General features: G+C 28.3%; 1 long non-coding RNA gene across 1 annotated transcript in view; it reads left to right on the forward strand.

Annotated features, from left to right (window-relative positions):
• LOC130185689 (uncharacterized) overlaps positions 1-9,435 on the forward strand; it is a 26,825-nt gene extending 17,390 nt beyond the window's left edge. The window contains exons 2-4 of the long non-coding RNA XR_008830190.1: positions 103-303; positions 8,293-8,474; positions 8,555-9,435. This is a non-coding gene — a long non-coding RNA (uncharacterized LOC130185689). The remainder of the gene's footprint in view (positions 1-102; positions 304-8,292; positions 8,475-8,554) is intronic.
• The last annotated feature ends 14,456 nt before the right edge of the window (positions 9,436-23,891 follow it).

Here is a 23,891-nt window from a genome sequence, read left to right on the forward strand (position 1 = left end):
GTCTATAATATGTCTCTTTAACAACATAGAAGGGAACAAAAAAAAGGGTTTGTTAAATCCCTCATATTCCACAATGAGGTAATCTCTCTTTTACACCTGCAGGGGGCATATGAGTGTCACTCAGCAGAGCCCGGCCGTTCACTGTTGCAGCCATCTGCAGGTGAACTCTGCTACTTGGGTTTTAAGTCTGTGGCAGAGAGGGTGAGAGAGCACAGATCACTATGGTTTCCCACTGCTGTATATCTGACCGCAGCTCGGCATCACACACACACTTCATGCATACCAGAGTCGGCTATGAATAAAGTAAGTGGTTTTGTGGGTAGCACTCTTATTGTGTGGACATCCAATCCTCTGTATACTATCATCTGGGCTTTAGATGCAGTGGATAGAGGCTGAGCTTATGCATTGTTGCTTTGGTTATATCATACATTACATACCAGTGCAGATCATGACATGTTATATCCCAGTGTGCAATCCTGTAGTTGATATTGGTTTGTGACATTCTGCATTCTGTATTCTGTGGTTTGTGTTTTCATATTTAATATCTGGATCCAATCTTTGAGCTCCACTTAGTAGGTTTTGACCACAAGGGGGCAGACAGCAACATGTCTGGTGTCTCTTTGTGAGTCTGAGTTTCAGCCGCTTTTTCATTTCAGTTGTCTGCCAAGTTGCACTGGGCAGGGACTGTCACTGTTCCATAGTTATCTGAAAGCTTTTGTTCTCATAAAAGCACTGTGAGGTAAAAGTACATTTATGTTTAATAAGGACAAAACGCATACAAAAATGTAATATATGATATATGTCCTTATATCAATAGTAGTGTTGCCATAAATGTGACCTATGATGGGATACATTATTATTATTAAATATCCTCAGGATAGAGGAAGGTATAAGTTATATAGAAAATACTTAAAATTTGGATTTGTAAATATATCAAAAATATTTATATGATGAATTTTTATATTGTATAACATGTTGTGACCATAAATGTTAATGATATACAGTATATTTCATTTATATATCCAAGTTTATTTGTTTTTTATATTCTGGTCGTTCTTTTTTTGTTGCTGATTATAATTTTTTGTTAGTTTGCTGTTTGTTGCTGTTGGTTTAAATAAAAACATCATTGTATACTAAGGAAGAAAAAAATTCATCATATACTAAGGCATAAAAAGTCATAGTTTAGTAAGGCATAAAAAAGTCACAGTATATTAAGACATCAAAACATAGAGGTGTATGAATGCCTAAAAATGTCATACAGTAGTGAGGTGTAAAAATATGGTCATATTATGGTAATGCATAAAAAGTCATGAAAACCACACACTATAGTAAGGCATTAAAGGTAATTAAAATGACATATATTAGTGAGGCATAAAAACTTAATAGTAAAGTAAGGCATAAAAAGTCATAAAAATGTCACATTATAGTAAGGCATAAAAAGTCATAAAAACGACATAGTATAGTAAGACATAAAAAATCATAAAAACGACATAGTATGATAAAAATGTAAAAGTTATGAAAATGTTGTTTTTTAGCAAGACATAAAAAGCCCATATTATAGAAATGCACAAAAAGTCATAAATGCATAGTATAGTTAGGTATAAAAAGTCATAAAAATACAAAGTCATAAAAAGTCATAAAAATCACATAGTATATTAAGGCATTAAAAAATTATTAAAAAAGACATAGTATTATAAGGCATAAAAAGTCATAAGAAAGTCATAGTATAGTAAGGCATAAAAAGTCATAAAACGACATTGTATAGTAAGGCATAAAAAGTAATAAAAAAGTAACAGTGTAGTAAGGCATAAAAAGTCATTAAATACGTCATAGTATAGTAAGGCATAAAAAAATCATAAAAACTACATAGTATAGTAAGGCACAAAAAGTCATGAAAGTCAAAGTATAGTTAGGTATAAAAAGTCATAAAATTACAAAGTCATAAAAAGTCATAAAACATCATAGTATATTAAGGCATTAAAAAATAATTGAAAAAGACATAGTATTATAAGGCATAAAAAGTCATAAGAAATTCATAGTATAGTAAGGCATAAAAAGTCATAAAACCACATAGTATAGTAAGGTATAAAAAGTCATTAAATATGTCACAGTATAGTAAGGCATTAAAAAGTCATAAAACGACATAGTACAGTAAGGCATAAACAATCATACAATTGACATAGTATAGTAAGGTATAAAAAGTCATTAAATATGTCAAAGTATAGTTAGGTATAAACAATCATACAATTGACATAGTATAGTAAGGTATGAAAAGTCATTAAATAGGTCACAGTATAGTAAGGCATAAAAAGTCATAAAAAAGTCATAGTATAGTAAGGCATAAAAAAATCATAAAAATGTCATAGTATAGTAAGGCATAAAAAGTCATAAAACGACATTGTATAGTAAGGCATAAAAAGTAATAAAAAAGTAACAGTGTAGTAAGGCATCAAAAGTCATTAAATACGTCATAGTATAGTAAGGCATAAAAAGTCATAAAAACGACATAGTATAGTAAGACATAAAAAATCATAAAAATGTCATAGTATAGTAAGGCATAAAAAGTCATTAAATATGTCAATGTATAGTAAGGCATAAAAAGTCATAAAAACGACATAGTATAGTAAGGCATAAAAAATCATAAAAAGTCATAGTATAGTAAGGCATAAAAAGTCATAAAACGACATTGTATAGTAAGGCATAAAAAGTAATAAAAAAGTAACAGTGTAGTAAGGCATCAAAAGTCATTAAATACGTCATAGTATAGTAAGGCATAAAAAGTCATAAAAACGACATAGTGTAGTAAGGCATAAAAAGTCATTAAATATGTCACAGTATAGTAGTGCATAAAAAGTCATTAAATATGTCAATGTATAGTAAGGCATAAAAAGTCATAAAAACGACATAGTATAGTAAGGCATAAAAAAATCATAAAAAAGTCATAGTATAGTAAGGCATAAAAACTGATAAAACGACATTGTATAGTAAGGCATAAAAAATCATAAAAACTTCATAGTATGATAAAAATTAAAAAGTTATAAAAATGTCATATTATATCAAGACATAAAAAGGTCATATTATAGAAAGGCATAAAAAAATCATAAAAACTTCATAGTATGGTAAGGCACAAAAAGTCATGAAATTACAAAGTCATAAAAAGTCATAAAACATCATAGTATATTAAGGCATTAAAAAATAATTGAAAAAGACATAGTATTATAAGTCATAAAAAGTCATAAGAAATTCATAGTATAGTAAGGCATAAAAAGTCATAAAACGACATTGTATAGTAAGGCATGAAAAGTCATTAAATATGTCACAGTATAGTAAGGCATAAAAAATCATAAAAAAGTCATCGTATAGTAAGGCATAAAAAGTCATAAAACGACAGAGTACAGTAATGCATAAACAGTCATACAATTGACATAGTATAGTAAGGCATAAAAAGTCATTAAATATGTCACAGTCTAGTAAGGCATAAAAAGTCATAAAAACAACATAGTATAGTAAGGCATAAAAAGTCATAAAAAGACATAGTATAGTAAGGCATAAAAAGTCGTAAAAAAACATAGTATAGTAAGGCATAAAAACTCATTAAATATGTCACAGTATAGTAAGGCATTAAAAAGTCATAAAAAAGTCATAGTATAGTAAGGCATAAAAAGTCATAAAAAAGTCACAGTATAGTAAGGCATAAAAAGTCATAAAAAAGTCACAGTATAGTAAGGCATAAAAAGTCATAAAACGACATAGTATAGTAAGGCATAAAAAGTCATAAAAAAGTCATAGTATAGTAAGGCATAAAAAATCATAAAAAAGTCATCGTATAGTAAGGCATAAAAAGTCATAAAACGACATAGTATAGTAAGGCATAAAAAGTCGTAAAAAAACATAGTATAGTAAGGCATAAAAACTCATTAAATATGTCACAGTATAGTAAGGCATTAAAAAGACATAAAAAAGTTATAGTATAGTAAGGCATAAAAAGTCATAAAAAAGTCACAGTATAGTAAGGCATAAAAAGTCATAAAAAAGTCACAGTATAGTAAGGCATAAAAAGTCATAAAACGACATAGTATAGTAAGGCATAAAAAGTCATAAAAAAGTCATAGTATAGTAAGGCATAAAAAATCATAAAAAAGTCATCGTATAGTAAGGCATAAAAAGTCATAAAACGACATAGTATAGTGAGGCATAAAAAGTCATAAAAAAGTCATAGTATAGTAAGGCATAAAAAGTAATTAAATATGTCATAGTATAGTAAGGCATTAAAAAGTCATAAAAAAGTCATAGTATTGCAAGGCATAAAAAGTCATAAAACGACATAGTATAGCAATGCATAAAAAGTCATAAAAAAGTCATAGTATAGTAAGGCATAAAAAGTCATTAAAAAGTCATATTATAGTAAGGCATAAAAGGTCATTATATATGTCACAGTATAGTAAGGCATAAAAAGTCATAGTATAGTAAGGCATAAAAAATCATAAAAAAGTCATTGTATAGTAAGGCATAAAAAGTCATAAAACGACATAGTATAGTAAGGCATAAAAAGTCATCCAATCGACATAGTATAGTAAGGCATAAAAAGTCATTAAATATGTCACAGTATAGTAAGGCATAAAAAGTCATACAATCGACATAGTATAGTAAGGCATAAAAAATCATAAAAAAGTCATCGTATAGTAAGGCATAAAAAGTCATAAAACGACATAATATAGTAAGGCATAAAAAGTCATAAAAAGTCATAGTATAGTAAGCATAAAAAATCATAAAACGACATAGTATAGTAAGGCATAAAAAGTCATTAAATATGTCACAGTGTAGTAAGGAATTACAAAGTCATAAGAAAGTCACAGTATAGTAAGGCATAAAAAGTCATAAAAAAGTCATAGTATAGCAGGGCATAAAAAATCATAAAAAAGTCATAGTATAGTAAGGCATAAAAAGTCATAAAACAACATAGTATAGTAAGGCATAAAAAGTCATTAAATATGTCACAGTATAGTAAGGCATAAAAAGTCATAAAAAGTCATAGTATAGTAAGGCATAAAAAATAATACAAATGTCATAGTATAGTAAGGCATAAAAAGTCATAAAACGACATAGTATAGTAAGGCATAAAAAGTCATTAAAAAGTCATATTATAGTAAGGCATAAAAGGTCATTATATATGTCACAGTATAGTAAGGCATAAAAAGTCATAGTATAGTAAGGCATAAAAAATCATAAAAAAGTCATTGTATAGTAAGGCATAAAAAGTCATAAAACGACATAGTATAGTAAGGCATAAAAAGTCATCCAATCGACAGAGTATAGTAAGGCATAAAAAGTCATTAAATATGTCACAGTATAGTAAGGCATAAAAAGTCATACAATCGACATAGTATAGTAAGGCATAAAAAGTCATTAAATATGTCACAGTATAGTAAGGCATAAAAAGTCATAAAAACAACATAGTATAGTAAGGCATAAAAAATCATAAAAAAGTCATCGTATAGTAAGGCATAAAAAGTCATAAAACGACATAATATAGTAAGGCATAAAAAGTCATAAAAAAGTCATAGTATAGTAAGGCATAAAAAATCATAAAACGACATAGTATAGTAAGGCATAAAAAGTCATTAAATATGTCACAGTATAGTAAGGAATTACAAAGTCATAAGAAAGTCACAGTATAGTAAGGCATAAAAAGTCATAAAAAAGTCATAGTATAGCAGGGCATAAAAAATCATAAAAAAGTCATCGTATAGTAAGGCATAAAAAGTCATAAAACAACATAGTATAGTAAGGCATAAAAAGTCATTAAATATGTCACAGTATAGTAAGGCATAAAAAGTCATAAAAAGTCATAGTATAATAAGGCATAAAAAATCATACAAATGTCATAGTATAGTAAGGCATAAAATGTCATAAAACGACATAGTATAGTAAGGCATAAAAAGTCATTAAAAAGTCATATTATAGTAAGGCATAAAAGGTCATTATATATGTCACAGTATAGTAAGGCATAAAAAGTCATAGTATAGTAAGGCATAAAAAATCATAAAAAAGTCATTGTATAGTAAGGCATAAAAAATCATAAAAAAGTCATTGTATAGTAAGGCATAAAAAGTCATAAAACGACATAGTATAGTAAGGCATAAAAAGTCATCCAATCGACATAGTATAGTAAGGCATAAAAAGTCATAAAAACGACATAGTATAGTAAGGCATAAAAAGTCATTAAAAAGTCATATTATAGTAAGGCATAAAAGGTCATTATATATGTCACAGTATAGTAAGGCATAAAAAGTCATAGTATAGTAAGGCATAAAAAATCATAAAAAAGTCATTGTATAGTAAGGCATAAAAAGTCATAAAACGACATAGTATAGTAAGGCATAAAAAGTCATGCAATCGACATAGTATAGTAAGGTATAAAAAGTCATTAAATATGTCACAGTATAGTAAGGCATAAAAAATCATAAAAAAGTCATCGTATAGTAAGGCATAAAAAGTCATAAAACGACATAATATAGTAAGGCATAAAAAGTCATTATATATGTCACAGTATAGTAAGGCATAAAAAGTCATAAAAAGTCATAGTATAGTAAGGCATAAAAAATCATACAAATGTCATAGTATAGTAAGGCATAAAAAGTCATAAAACGACATAGTATAGTAAGGCATAAAAAGTCATCCAATCGACATAGTATAGTAAGGCATAAAAAGTCATTAAATATGTCACAGTATAGTAAGGAATTACAAAGTCATAAGAAAGTCACAGTATAGTAAGGCATAAAAAGTCATAAAAAAGTCATAGTATAGCAGGGCATAAAAAATCATAAAAAAGTCATCGTATAGTAAGGCATAAAAAGTCATAAAACAACATAGTATAGTAAGGCATAAAAAGTCATTAAATATGTCACAGTATAGTAAGGCATAAAAAGTCATAAAAAGTCATAGTATAATAAGGCATAAAAAATCATACAAATGTCATAGTATAGCAAGGCATAAAATGTCATAAAAAAGTCATAGTATAGTAAGGCATAAAAAGTAATTAAATATGTCATAGTAAAGTAAGGCATTAAAAAGTCATAAAAAAGTCATAGTATAGCAAGGCATAAAAAGTCATCCAATCGACATAGTATAGTAAGGCATCAAAAGTCATAAAACGACATAGTATAGTAAGGCATAAAAAGTCATAAAAACGACATACTATAGTTAGGCATAAAAAGTCATTAAATATGTCACAGTATAGTAAGGCATAAAAAGTCATAAAAACGACATAGTATAGTAAGGCATAAAAACTCATAAAAAAGTCGTAGTATAGTAAAGCATAAAAAGTCAAAAAAAGTCATAGTATAGTAAGGCATAAAAAGTCATAAAAAAGTCATAGTATAGTAAGGCATAAAAAGTCATAAAAACGACATAGTATAGTAAGGCATAAAAAGTCATAAAAAAGTCATAGTATAGTAAGGCATAAAAAGTCATAAAAACGACATAGTATAGCAAGGCATAAAAAGTCATAAAACGACACAGTATAGTAAGGCATAAAAAGTAATTAAATATGTCACAATATAGTAAGGCATTAAAAAGTAAGGCATAAAAAGTCATAAAACGACATAGTATAGTAAGGCATAAAAAGTCATTAAATATGTCACAGTATAGTAAGGCATAAAAAGTCATAAAAACGACATAGTATAGTAAGGCATAAAAAGTCATACAATCGACATAGTATAGTAAGGCATAAAAATTTATAAAACGACACAGTATAGTAAGGCATAAAAAGTCATACAATCGACATAGTATAGTAAGGCATAAAAATTCATAAAAAAGTCACAGTATAGTAAGGCATAAAATGTCATTAAAAAGTCGTAGTATAGTAAGGCATAAAAATTAGTAAAAATGGCATAGTATAGTAAGTCAATATAAGACATCAAAACGACAGTAAAGAGTGGACTAAAAACATCAAAGTGTAGTAAAGCATCATAAAGCATAAAAACATCATAATATAGTAAGGCATAAAAATATCATAGTGTAGTAAGGCAAAAAAAAGTAATAAAATCAACATAGTATAGTAAGGCAATATAAGCCATAAAAACAACAAAGTATGATAAGGCATTAAAAGTCATAAAAACAACATAGTATAGTATGACTGAAAAGTCAAAAAATCCACATAGTATATCAAGGCACAAAAATATCATAGTATTGTAAGGCAAAAAAAGTCATAAAATAGTACTGTTTGGATTAAGACCTTGCTCTCATGTGCTCTGCTCTTCTCCCCTGCCGCATGTATTTGTTTGTCCGCAGTTTTTGTCTGTGTCTGCATAAGTGTGTGTCAGTTGGTCATGGCTTCCTGGTTCCTGCTCGCTCCATTCGCCATACTCCCCTGGTTCTCATCATACAATCTCCACGACCTGCTGCAGTATAATGGACCACTTCAACTTACAATTCTCTGCGAGATCGTTCCATTTCTTCAAGTGGTATTAAGAGTATGACCAAACTCAGTTTGCTACCTCTTTGCACTGAGTCTTTCTGAACTTTTTGTAATCCTTTTGTTTTTGTGCTTCAGATTCATATTGCTGCCATCCTTCCACCTGCCATGCTCAGCTCCTGTCTTGTCATCTTGGATTTTGTTTGCCTGCGGATTCCTGTGGATTCCTGTCTATAAATACATCTCTGCCATTATCGTGCCGGACTGTCTACAGCCCCATGCCCTCAGCATCATAACCAGCCCACATTCCACACCATGAAATAAGAGTGCAATAAAACAAATGTTATCACTACTGACGTGTGTTCTTATTGTGGGTTCGGATCATGACAAAACCTTACAAAGAAGGTATAAAAAAGTCATGGTAATTTAACACATAAAAAAAATCTTATGGTAGTGCGTAAAAATTCATTACTAAGGCATGGAAACATCACAGTATATTGAGGGAAAGAAAGTAAAAGAAAACATTGTAGTATAGTAACGCATGAAAAGTGAAAAACGGACATTGTAAGGCAATATAAGAAATCAAATCAACAAAGTATACCATAAGGTATAGAAACATCATACTATAGTAAGCAAAAAAAGGTCATAGTATAGTAAGGCATAAAAAGTGAAAAAAAAACAACATAGTATATTAAGGCAATATAAGCCATAAAAACTACAAAGTATATTAAGGCATGAAAAGACAAACAAACGACACAGTATAGTAAGGCAATATAAGACACCAAAACTAGATAACATAGTGAGGATTAAAAATGTCATGGTAAAGTAAGGCATTAAAGGGCATAAAAATGTAGTATAGTTAGTCATAAAAAGTCATAAAAATGACATAGTATAGTAAGGCATAAAAAGTTATGAAATAGTCATAGCATAGTAAATGATAAAATCATATTACTATACTAAGGCATTAAAAGTCATAAAAATATCACAGTATAATAACGCATTTAAACGTCATAGTATAGTAAGGCATAAAAAGTAAAAAAAAACGACATAGTATAGTAAGACATAAAAAGTCTTTAAATATGTCACATTATAGCAAGGCATTAAAAAGTAATAATAAAGTCATAGTGTAGTAAGGCATAAAAAATTATTAAAAAAAGTCATAGTATAGTAAGGCATAAAAAGTCATAAAACGACATAGTATAGTAAGGCATAAACAGTCATAAAAAAGACATAGTAAGGCATAAAATGTCATAAAACGACATATTATAGTAAGGCATAAAAATTCATAAAAAAGACATAGTATACTAAGGCTTAAAAAGTCATAAAAAGACATAGTATAGTAAGGCATAAACAGTCATAAAAAAGACATAGTATAGTAAGGCATAAAATGTCATAAAACGACATAGTATAGTAAGGCATAAAAAGTCAAAATATGTCACAGTATAGTAAGGCATAAAAAGTAATAAAACGACATAGTATAGTAAGGCATAAAAAGTCATAAAACGACATAGTAAGGCATAAAAACGACATAGTAAGGCATAAAAAGTCATAAAACGACATAGTATAGTAAGGCATAAAAAGTCATTAAATATGTCACAGTATAGTAAGGCATTAAAAAGTCATAAAAAAGTGACGGTATAGTAAGGCATAAAATGTCATAAAAAAGTCGTTGTATAGTAAGGCATAAAAAGTCATAAAAAAGTCATAGTATAGTAAGGCATAAAAAGTCATTAAATATGTCACAGTACAGTAAGGCATAAAAAGTCATAAAAACGACATAGTATAGTAAGGCATTAAAAATTCATAAAAAAGTCGTAGTATAGTAAAGCATAAAAAGTCATAAAAAAGTCATAGTATAGTAAGGCATAATAAGTCATAAAACGACATAGTATAGTAAGGCATTAACAGTCATAAAACGACATAGTATAGTAAGGCATTAACAGTCATAAAACGACATAGTATAGTAAGGCATAAAAAGTCATAAAAACGACATACTATAGTAAGGCATAAAAAGTCATTAAATATGTCACAGTATAGTAAGGCCTAAAAAGTCATAAAAACGACATAGTATAGTAAGGCATAAAAACTCATAAAAAAGTCGTAGTATAGTAAGGCATAAAAATTCATAAAAAAGTCATAGTATAGTAAGGCATCAAAAGTCATAAAACGACATAGTATAGTAAGGCATAAAAAGTCATAAAAACGACATTGTATAGTACGGCATAGAAAGTCATTAAACGACATTGTATAGTACGGCATAGAAAGTCATTAAATATGTCAGAGTATAGTAAGGCGTAAAAATTCATTAAAAAGTCATAATATAGTAAGGCATAAAAAATCATAAAAAAGTCATAGTATAGTAAGGCATAAAAAGTCATTAAATATGTCACAGTATAGTAAGGCCTAAAAAGTCATAAAAACGACATAGTATAGTAAGGCATAAAAACTCATAAAAAAGTCGTAGTATAGTAAGGCATAAAAATTCATAAAAAGTCATAGTATAGTAAGGTATAAAAAGTCATAAAAACGTCATAGTATAGTAAGGCATAAAAAGTCATAAAACGACATAGTAAGGCATAAAAAGTCATAAAACGACATAGTATAGTAAGGCATAAAAAGTCATTAAATATGTCACAGTATAGTAAGGCATTAAAAAGTCATAAAAAAGTGACGGTATAGTAAGGCATAAAATGTCATAAAAAAGTCGTTGTATAGTAAGGCATAAAAAGTCATAAAAAAGTCATAGTATAGTAAGGCATAAAAAGTCATTAAATATGTCACAGTACAGTAAGGCATAAAAAGTCATAAAAACGACATAGTATAGTAAGGCATAAAAAGTCATAAAAAAGTCATAGTATAGTAAGGCATAAAAAATCATAAAAAGTCATAAAAAAGTCGTAGTATAGTAAAGCATAAAAAGTCATAAAAAGTCATAGTATAGTAAGCATAAAAAGTCATAAAAACGACATAATATAGTAAGGCATAAAAAGTCATAAAAACGACATAGTATAGTAAGGCATAAAAAGTCATAAAACGACATAGTATAGTAAGGCATAAAAAGTCATAAAAACGACATACTATAGTTAGGCATAAAAAGTCATTAAATATGTCACAGTATAGTAAGGCATAAAAAGTCATAAAAACGACATAGTATAGTAAGGCATAAAAACTCATAAAAAAGTCGTAGTATAGTAAGGCATAAAAATTCATAAAAAGTCATAGTATAGTAAGGCATCAAAAGTCATAAAACGACATAGTATAGTAAGGCATAAAAAGTCATAAAAACGACATTGTATAGTACGGCATAGAAAGTCATTAAACGACATTGTATAGTACGGCATAGAAAGTCATTAAATATGTCAGAGTATAGTAAGGCGTAAAAATTCATTAAAAAGTCATAATATAGTAAGGCATAAAAAATCATAAAAAAGTCATAGTATAGTAAGGCATAAAAAGTCATTAAATATGTCACAGTATAGTAAGGCCTAAAAAGTCATAAAAACGACATAGTATAGTAAGGCATAAAAACTCATAAAAAAGTCGTAGTATAGTAAGGCATAAAAATTCATAAAAAGTCATAGTATAGTAAGGTATAAAAAGTCATAAAAACGTCATAGTATAGTAAGGCATAAAAAGTCATAAAACGACATAGTAAGGCATAAAAAGTCATAAAACGACATAGTATAGTAAGGCATAAAAAGTCATTAAATATGTCACAGTATAGTAAGGCATTAAAAAGTCATAAAAAAGTGACGGTATAGTAAGGCATAAAATGTCATAAAAAAGTCGTTGTATAGTAAGGCATAAAAAGTCATAAAAAAGTCATAGTATAGTAAGGCATAAAAAGTCATTAAATATGTCACAGTACAGTAAGGCATAAAAAGTCATAAAAACGACATAGTATAGTAAGGCATTAAAAATTCATAAAAAAGTCATAGTATAGTAAGGCATAAAAACTCATAAAAAAGTCGTAGTATAGTAAAGCATAAAAAGTCATAAAAAAGTCATAGTATAGTAAGGCATAATAAGTCATAAAACGACATAATATAGTAAGGCATAAAAAGTCATAAAAACGACATAGTATAGTAAGGCATAAAAAGTCATAAAACGACATAGTATAGTAAGGCATAAAAAGTCATAAAAACGACATACTATAGTTAGGCATAAAAAGTCATTAAATATGTCACAGTATAGTAAGGCATAAAAAGTCATAAAAACGACATAGTATAGTAAGGCATAAAAAGTCATAAAAAAGTCGTAGTATAGTAAAGCATAAAAAGTCATAAAAAAGTCATAGTATAGTAAGGCATAAAAAGTCATAAAACGACATAATATAGTAAGGCATAAAAAGTCATAAAAACGACATAGTATAGTAAGGCATAAAAAGTCATAAAAACGACATACTATAGTTAGGCATAAAAAGTCATTAAATATGTCACAGTATAGTAAGGCATAAAAAGTCATAAAAACGACATAGTATAGTAAGGCATAAAAACTCATAAAAAAGTCGTAGTATAGTAAAGCATAAAAAGTCATAAAAAAGTCATAGTATAGTAAGCATAAAAAGTCATAAAAACGACATAGTATAGTAAGGCATAAAAAGTCATAAAAACGACATAGTATAGTAAGGCATAAAAAGTCATAAAAACGACATACTATAGTAAGGCATAAAAAGTCATTAAATATGTCACAGTATAGTAAGGCCTAAAAAGTCATAAAAACGACATAGTATAGTAAGGCATAAAAACTCATAAAAAAGTCGTAGTATAGTAAGGCATAAAAATTCATAAAAAAGTCATAGTATAGTAAGGCATCAAAAGTCATAAAACGACATAGTATAGTAAGGCATAAAAAGTCATAAAAACGACATTGTATAGTAAGGCATAGAAAGTCATTAAACGACATTGTATAGTAAGGCAAAAAAGTCATAAATATGTCACAGTATAGTAAGGCATAAAAAGTCATTAAAAAGTCATAATATAGTAAGGCATAAAAACTCATAAAAAAGTCGTAGTATAGTAAGGCATAAAAAGTCATTAAATATGTCACAGTATAGTAAGGCCTAAAAAGTCATAAAAACGACATAGTATAGTAAGGCATAAAAACTCATAAAAAAGTCGTAGTATAGTAAGGCATAAAAATTCATAAAAAGTCATAGTATAGTAAGGTATAAAAAGTCATTAAATATGTCACAGTATAGTAAGGCATAAAAAGTCATAAAACGACATAGTATAGTAAGGCATAAAAAGTTATGAAATAGTCATAAAAAAGTCATAGTAAAGTAAGGCATAAAAATTCATAAAAAAGTCATAATATAGTAAGGCATAAAAAGTCATAAAAATGTCACAGTATAATAACGCATTTAAACGTCATAGTATAGTAAAGCATAAAAAGTCAAAAAAAGTCATAAAACGACATAGTAATAGTAAGGCATAAAAAGTCATTAAATATGTCACAGTACAGTAAGGCATAAAAAGTCATAAAAACGTCATAGTATAGTAAGGCATAAAAAGTCATAAAACGACATAGTAAGGCATAAAAAGTCATAAAAACGACATAGTATAGTAAGGCATAAAAATTCATTAAAAAGTCATAGTATAGTAAGGCATAAAAAGTCATAAAAAAGTGACGGTATAGTAAGGCATAAAATGTCATAAAAAAGTCGTAGTATAGTAAGGCATAAAAATTCATAAAAAGTCATAGTATAGTAAGGCATAAAAAGTCATTAATATGTCACAGTATAGTAAGGCATAAAAAGTCATAAAAACGACATAGTATAGTAAGGCATAAAAATTCATAAAAAGTCATAGTATAGTAAGGCATAAAAAGTCATAAAAAGTCATAGTATAGTAAGCATAAAAAGTCATAAAAAGTCATAGTAATAGTAAGGCATAAAAAGTCAAAAAACGACATAATATAGTAAGGCATAATAAGTCATAAAAAAGTCATAAAAACGTCATAGTATAGTAAGGCTAAAAAGTCATAAAAAGTCATAAAAACGACATAATATAGTAAGGCATAAAAATTCATTAAATATGTCACAGTATAGTAAGCATAAAAAGTCATAAAAACGACATAGTATAGTAAGGCATAAAAACTCATAAAAAAGTCATAGTATAGTAAGGCATAAAAAGTCATAAAAAGTCATAGTATAGTAAGGCATAAAAAGTCATAAAAACGACATAGTATAGTAAGGCATAAAAAGTCATAAAAACGACATAGTATAGTAAGGCATCAAAAGTCATAAAATGACATAGTATAGTAAAGCATAAAAAGTCATAAAAACGACATACTATAGTTAGGCATAAAAAGTCATTAAATAAGTCACAGTATAGTAAGGCATAAAAAGTCATAAAAACAACATAGTATTGTAAGGCATAAAAACTCATAAAAAGTCATAGTATAGTAAGGCATAAAAATTCATAAAAAAGTCATAGTATAGTAAGCATAAAAAGTCATAAAAACGACATAATATAGTAAGGCATAAAAAATCATTAAATATGTCAGAGTATAGTACGGCATAGAAAGTCATTAAATATGTCAGAGTATAATAAGGCGTAAAAATTCATTAAAAAGTCATAGTATAGTAAGGCATAAAAAATCATAAAAAAGTCATAGTATAGTAAGGCATAAAAAGTCATTAAATATGTCACAGTACAGTAAGGCATAAAAAGTCATAAAAACGACATAGTATAGTAAGGCATTAAAAATTCATAAAAAAGTCATAGTATAGTAAGGCATAAAAACTCATAAAAAAGTCGTAGTATAGTAAAGCATAAAAAGTCATAAAAAAGTCATAGTATAGTAAGGCATAAAAAGTCATAAAACGACATAATATAGTAAGGCATAAAAAGTCATAAAAACGACATACTATAGTTAGGCATAAAAAGTCATTAAATATGTCACAGTATAGTAAGGCATAAAAAGTCATAAAAACGACATAGTATAGTAAGGCATAAAAAGTTATGAAATAGTCATAGCAAAGTAAAGCATAAAAAGTCATAAAAACGACATACTATAGTAAGGCATAATAAGTCATAAAAACATCATAGTATAGTAAGGCATCAAAAGTCATAAAAACGTCATAGTATTGTAAGGCATAAAAAGTAAAAAAAAAACGACATGGTATAGTAAGGCATAAAAAGTCATTAAATATGTCACAGTATAGTAAGGCATAAAAAGTAATAAAAAAGTCATAGTATAGTAAGGCATAAAAAGTCATAAAACGACATAGTAAGGCATAAAAAGTCATAAAACGACATAGTATAGTAAGGCATAAAAATTCATTAAATATGTCACAGTATAGTAAGGCATTAAAAAGTCATAAAAAAGTGACGGTATAGTAAGGCATAAAATGTCATGAAAAAGTCGTTGTATAGTAAGGCATAAAAAGTCATAAAAAAGTCATAGTATAGTAAGGCATAAAAAGTCATTAAATATGTCACAGTACAGTAAGGCATAAAAAGTCATAAAAACGACATAGTATAGTAAGGCATTAAAAATTCATAAAAAAGTCATAGTATAGTAAGGCATAAAAAGTCATTAAATATGTCACAGTATAGTAAGGCATAAAAAGTCATAAAAAAGTCATAGTATAGTAAGGCATAAAAAGTCATAAAACGACATAATATAGTAAGGCATAAAAAGTCATAAAAACGACATAGTATAGTAAGGCATCAAAAGTCATAAAACGACATAGTATAGTAAGGTATAAAAAGTCATAAAAACGACATACTATAGTTAGGCATAAAAAGTCATTAAATATGTCACAATATAGTAAGGCATAAAAAGTCATAAAAACGACATAGTATAGTAAGGCATAAAAAGTCATAAAAAGACATAGTATAGTAAGGCATAAAAAGTCATAAAAAGTCATAGTATAGTAAGGCATCAAAAGTCATAAAACGACATAGTATAGTAAGGCATAAAAAGTCATAAAAACGACATTGTATAGTACGGCATAGAAAGTCATTAAACGACATTGTATAGTACGGCATAGAAAGTCATTAAATATGTCAGAGTATAGTAAGGCGTAAAAATTCATTAAAAAGTCATAGTATAGTAAGGCATAAAAAATCATAAAAAAGTCATAGTATAGTAAGGCATAAAAAGTCATTAAATATGTCACAGTACAGTAAGGCATAAAAAGTCATAAAAATGACATAGTATAGTAAGGCATTAAAAATTCATAAAAAAGTCATAGTATAGTAAGGCATAAAAACTCATAAAAAAGTCGTAGTATAGTAAAGCATAAAAAGTCATAAAAAAGTCATAGTATAGTAAGGCATAAAAAGTCATAAAACGACATAATATAGTAAGGCATCAAAAGTCATAAAACGACATACTATAGTAAGGCATAAAAAGTCATAAAAACGACATACTATAGTTAGGCATAAAAAGTCATTAAATATGTCACAGTATAGTAAGGCATAAAAAGTCATAAAAACGACATAGTATAGTAAGGCATAAAAACTCATAAAAAAGTCGTAGTATAGTAAAGCATAAAAAGTCATAAAAAGTCATAGTATAGTAAGGCATAAAAAGTCATAAAACGACATAATATAGTAAGGCATAAAAAGTCATAAAAACGACATAGTATAGTAAGGCATCAAAAGTCATAAAACGACATAGTATAGTAAGGCATAAAAAGTCATAAAAACGACATACTATAGTTAGGCATAAAAAGTCATTAAATATGTCACAGTATAGTAAGGCATAAAAAGTCATAAAAACGACATAGTATAGTAAGGCATAAAAACTCATAAAAAAGTCATAGTATAGTAAGGCATAAAAATTCATAAAAAAGTCATAGTATAGTAAGGCATCAAAAGTCATAAAACGACATAGTATAGTAAGGAATAAAAAATCATTAAATATGTCAGAGTATAGTACGGCATAGAAAGTCATTAAATATGTCACAGTATAGTAAGTCATAAAAAAGTCATAAAAATGTCATAAAAAAGTCATAGTATATAAGGCATAAAAAATCATAAAAAAGTCATAGTATAGTAAGGCATAAAAAGTCATAAAAAAGTCATAAATATGTCACAGTACAGTAAGGCATAAAAAGTCAAAAAACGACATAGTATAGTAAGGCATTAAAAAGTCATAAAAAATCATAGTATAGTAAGGCATAAAAACTCATAAAAAAGTCGTAGTATAGTAAAGCATAAAAAGTCATAAAAAAGTCATAGTATAGTTAAGGCATAAAAAAGTCTAAAAACGACATAATATAGTAAGGCATAAAAAGTCATAAAAACGACATACTATAGTAAGGCATCAAAAGTCATAAAAAAGTCATTAAATATGTCACAGTACAGTAAGGCATAAAAAGTCAAAAAACGACATAGTATAGTAAGGCCTAAAAAGTCATAAAAAAGTCATTAAACGACATAGTATAGTAAGGCATCAAAAGTCATAAAAATGTCATAAAAAAGTCATAAAAACGACATAGTATAGTAAGGCATTAAAAAATCATAAAAAAGTCATTAATATGTCACAGTATAGTAAGGTATAAAAAGTCATAGTATAGTAAGTCATAAAAAGTAAAAAAAAAAAACGACATGGTATAGTAAGGCATAAAAAGTCATTAATATGTCACAGTATAGTAAGGCATAGAAAGTCATAAAAAAGTCATAAAAAGACATAGTATAGTAAGGCATAAAAAGTCATAAAAACGACATAGTAAGGCATAAAAAGTCATAAAAACGACATAGTATAGTAAGGCATAAAAATTCATTAAATATGTCACAGTATAGTAAGGCATAAAAAGTCATAAAAAAGTGACGGTATAGTAAGGCATAAAAAGTCATAAAAAAGTCGTAGTATAGTAAGGCATAAAAAGTCATAAAAAGTCATAGTATAGTAAGGCATAAAAAGTCATAAAAACGTCATAGTATAGTAAGGCATAAAAAGTCATAAAAACGACATAGTATAGTAAGGCATTAAAAATTCATAAAAAAGTCATAGTATAGTAAGGTATAAAAAGTCATTAAATATGTCACAGTATAGTAAGGCATAAAAAGTCATAAAAAGTCATAGTATAGTAAGGCATAAAAAGTCATAAAAAGACATAGTATAGTAAGGCATAAAAAGTCATAAAAACGACATAGTATAGTAAGGCATCAAAAGTCATAAAAACGACATAGTATAGTAAGGCATAAAAAGTCATTAAACGACATACTATAGTTAGGCATAAAAAGTCATTAAATATGTCACAGTATAGTAAGGCGTAAAAATTCATAAAAAGTCATAGTATAGTAAGGCATAAAAAGTCATAAAAAAGTCGTAGTATAGTAAGGCATAAAAAGTCATTAAAAAGTCATAGTATAGTAAGGCATAAAAAGTCATAAAAAGACATAGTATAGTAAGGCATAAAAAGTCATTAAAAACGACATTGTATAGTACGGCATAGAAAGTCATTAAACGACATTGTATAGTACGGCATAGAAAGTCATTAAATATGTCAGAGTATAGTAAGGCGTAAAAATTCATTAAAAAGTCATAGTATAGTAAGGCATAAAAAATCATAAAAAAGTCATAGTATAGTAAGGCATAAAAAATCATAAAAACGTCATAGTATAGTAAGGCATAAAAAGTCATAAAATAGTGACAGTATAGTAAGTCATAAAAAGTCATAAAAAAATCATAGTATAGTAAGGCATAAAAATTCATTAAATATGTCACAGTATAGTAGGGCATTAAAGAGTCATAAAAAAGTCATAGTATAGTAAGGCATAAAAAATCCTAAAAAGTCATAGTATAGTAAGGCATAAAAAGTCATAAAAACATGGTATAGTAAGGTATAAAAAGTCATACAATTGACATAGTATAGTAAGGCATAAAAAGCCATAAAAAAGTGACAGTATAGTAAGGCATAAAAAGTCATAAAAACGACATAGTATAGTAAGGCATAAAAAGTAAAAAAAAAAAACGACAGTATAGTAAGGCTTAAAAAGTCATTGTTTAGTAAGGCATCAAAAGTCATAAAAACAACATAGTATAGTAAGGCATAAAAAGTCATAAAACGACATAGTAAGGCATAAAAAGTCATAAAACGACATAGTATAGTAAGGCATAAAAAGTCATTAATATGTCTCAGTATAGTAAGGCATTAAAAAGTCATAAAAAAGGGACAGTATAGTAAGGCATAAAAATTCATAAAAAAGTCATAGTATAGTAAGGCATCAAAAGTCATAAAACGACATAGTATAGGAAGGCATCAAAAGTCATAAAACGACATAGTATAGTAAGGCATATAAAGTCATAAAAGCGACATAGTATAGTAAGGCTTTAAAAAGTCATAAAAAAGTCATAGTATAGTAAGGCAAAAAAAGTCATAAAAACGACATAGTATAGTAAGGCATAAAAAGTCATAAAAAAGTCATAGTATAGTAAGGCATCAAAAGTCATAAAACGTCATAGTATAATAAGGCATAAAAATTCATAAAAAAGTCATAGTATAGTAAGGCATCAAAAGTCATAAAACGACACAGTATAGTAAGGCATAAAAAGTCATAAAAGCGACATAGTATAGTAAGACATCAAAAGTCATAAAACGACATTGTATAGTACGGCATAGAAAGTCATTAAATATGTCAGAGTATAGTAAGGCATAAAAATTAATTAAAAAGTCATAGTATAATAAGGCATAAAAAATCATAAAAAAGTCATAGTATAGTAAGGCATAAAAAGTCATAAAACAACATAGTATAGTACGGCATAGAAAGTCATAAAAATGACATAGTATAGCAAGGCATTAAAAAGTCATAAAAAAGTCATAGTATAGTAAGGCATAAAAAATCATAAAAACGTCATAGTATAGTAAGGCATAAAAAGTCATAAAATAGTGACAGTATAGTAAGTCATAAAAAGTCATAAAAAAGTCATAGTATAGTAAGGCATAAAAAATCATAAAAAAGTCATAGTATAGTAAGGCATAAAAAGTCATAAAAAGTCATAGTATAGTAAGGTATAAAAAGTCATACAATTGACATAGTATAGTAAGGCATAAAAAATCATAAAAAGTCATAGTATAGTAAGGCATAAAAAGTCATAAAACGACATAGTATAGTAAGGCATAAAAAGTCATAAAAAAGTCATAAAACGACACAGTATAGTAAGGCTTAAAAAGTCATTGTTTAGTAAGGCATAAAAAGTCATAAAAAATCATAGTATAGTAAGGCATAAAAAGTCATTAAAAAGTCATAGTATAGTAAGGCATAAAAAGTCATTAAATATGTCACAGTATAATAGGGCATTAAAAAGTCATAAAAAGTCATAGTATAGTAAGGCATAAAAATTCATAAAAAGTCATAGTATAGTAAGGCATAAAAAGTAAAAAAAAAAAACGACAGTATAGTAAGGCTTAAAAAGTCATTGTTTAGTAAGGCATCAAAAGTCATAAAAACAACATAGTATAGTAAGGCATAAAAAGTCATTAAATATGTCACCGTATAGTAAGGCATAAAAAGTCATTAAATATGTCACAGTATAATAGGGCATTAAAAAGTCATAAAAAAGTCATAGTATAGTAAGGCATAAAAAATCATAAAAACGTCATAGTATAGTAAGGCATAAAAAGTCATAAAATAGTGACAGTATAGTAAGGCATAAAAAGTCATTAAATATGTCACAGTATAGTAAGGCATTAAAAAGTCATAAAAAAGGGACAGTATAGTAAGGCATAAAATGTCATAAAAAAGTCATAGTATAGTAAGGCATCAAAAGTCATAAAACGACATTGTATAGTACGGCATAGAAAGTCATTAAATATGTCACAGTATAGTAAGGCATTAAAAAGTCATAAAAAAGGGACAGTATAGTAAGGTATAAAATGTCATAAAAAAGTCGTAGTATAGTAATGCATAAAAAGTCATAAAAAAGTCATAGTATAGTAAGGCATAAAAAGTCATTAAATATGTCACAGTATAGTAGGGCATTAAAAAGTCATAAAAAAGTCATAGTATAGTAAGGCATAAAAAATCATAAAAAGTCATAGTATAGTAAGGCATAAAATGTCATAAAAAAGTCATAGTATAGTAAGGCATAAAATGTCATAAAAAAGTCATAGTATAGTAAGGCATAAAAAGTCATTAAATATGTCACAGTACAGTAAGGAATAAAAAGTCATAAAAACGACATAGTATAGTAAGGCATCAAAAGTCATAAAACGACATAGTATAGTACGGTATAGAAAGTCATTAAATATGTCAGAGTATAGTAAGGCATAAAAATTCATTAAAAAGTTATAGTATAGTAAGGCAAAAAAAATCATAAAAAAGTCGTAGTATAGTAAGGCATAAAAAGTCATTAAATGACATAGTATAGTAAGGCATAAAAAGTCATAAAAAAATGACATAGTATAGTAAGGCATCAAAAGTCATAAAACAACATAATATAGTAAGGCATAAAAAGTCATTAAATATGTCACAGTATAGTAAGGCATTAAAAAGTCATAAAAAAGTGACAGTATAGTAAGGCATAAAATGTCATAAAAAAGTCGTAGTATAGTAAGGAATAAAAAGTCATAAAATCAACATAGTACAGTAAGGCATGAAAAGTCAAAAAACATCATAGTATAGTATGGCATAAAAAGTCATAAAAACGACATAGTATCGCAAGGTAATATAAGCAACAAAAAAGACATAGTATAATAAGGCATGAAAAGTTATAACAAAGTAATAGCATAGTAAGTTCTAAAATCACAATACTACGTATATTAAAGCATTAGAAGTCATAAAAACATAACACTATAATAAGGCATTTAAACGTCATAGTATAGTAAGGCATTATATGTCATAAAAACATCATAGTACAGTAAGGTATAAAAAGTCATCAAAACGACATAGTATAGTGAAGATTAAAAAACGTCACAGTAAAGTAATGCATTATAAGACATAAAAAGTCAAAAAAACGTTGTAGTATAATAAGGCATAAAAAGTAGTAAAAACCACATAGTAGGCCTATAGCAAAGCAATATAAGCCATAAAAATGACATTGTAAATTAAGGCATAAATAGACATAAAAATACATAGTATAGTAAGGCAATATGATCCATAAAAACGAAATATTACAGTAAGGCCTAAAAAAAGGCATTAAAAAAATGACATAGTATAGTCAGGCTTAAAACTTCACAGTATAGTAAGGCATAAAAAGTTATAAAAAAGTCATAGCATAGTAAGTTATAAAATCAGAATACTATACTAAGGCATTAAAAGTCCTAAAAATATCACAGAATAATAAGCCATTTAAACTTTATAGTATAGTAAGGCATAAAAAGTAGTAAAAAATGAAGAAGCAAAGTGAGGATTAAAAACATCAAAGTAAAGTAAAGCATCATAAGGCATAAAAACATCATAGTACAGTAAGGCATAAAAAGTCATAGTATACTAATGTTAGGATTAGGACCTTATGTTCCTTTTCTTTTCTTCTTGTGGTCAGCTGTGTTCCCATCACTCCTGTGTCTGTTTGTCATCTCTTTGTATCTGGGTCTGTAAATGTGTGTGTGTGTGTGTGTGTGTGTGTGTGTGTGTGTGTGTGTGTGTGTGTGTGTGTGTGTGTCAGCTGGCATGGCTTCCTGGTTCCTGCTCCCTCTAGTCTCCATACTCACCTGCTTCTCATCATACAATCTCCACAACCTGCTCCAGTACAAAGGACCAGCCACGCTTGGCTCCTGTCTTGTCTTGTCATCTTGGATTTTGTTTGCCTGCTCAGCTCTGTGGATTCCTGTCTATCAATCTATCTCCACCATTATCCACATTCCACACCAAGAACTAAAAGTGCAATAAAAGACTTGTTTCACCATTACTATGTGTTCTGCCTTGTGTGTTCAGATCATACAAAAATCTTAAAAAGTAAGGCATATAAAAGTCACAGTATAGAAAGGCATATCTTATCCTATCTTGGGTGGCGGGGCCCGATGTGGCATCTTTTCATGGGGCCCAAAATCCTTGGGGGCACCCCAGCCAAGCATACAAGGTATGCCTGTTTTGAACTCATCTCTTTGGGAACTTCACTGTCTCTTTGCATGTACTGTATGTGTTTTCATTAAAGTTGTTTATCTCTAAAGAATGAGGTACCCAATACTCACCATTACAGAAAGATATGTCTATCATTACATGTCCCGCCTTGGTCATTCGGGGACACAGATCTTCTGACAAGGTTGTACCTTTTTTCTGAGAGAGTTTGCTACCCTAAACTAAAATGACAGCTGAGAGAATGTGAGTCTGAAAGAAGCTGAAGGGGTTGTTGGGTGCAACCGTCGGGCCTTGTTGCTCCCCGTCACTCTGCGCCACTAGCCTGCCTGCGTGTCACCAGTCTGTTACAGATGATGTGTTGTCTCACTGCTTGGCTTGTTGTGTTAGTGGCTGCATACATGTGATTATACTGACCGCTTTTGACAACCACAAAGAGAGAGAGAAAAGATAGAGCAGTGGGCTGACAGAAAAAAAGACAGATAAAGAGAAGGCAAAAG

The sequence above is a fragment of the Seriola aureovittata genome, chromosome 17, assembly GCF_021018895.1.
Source record: "Seriola aureovittata isolate HTS-2021-v1 ecotype China chromosome 17, ASM2101889v1, whole genome shotgun sequence".
Classification (NCBI taxonomy): Eukaryota; Metazoa; Chordata; class Actinopteri; order Carangiformes; family Carangidae; genus Seriola; species Seriola aureovittata.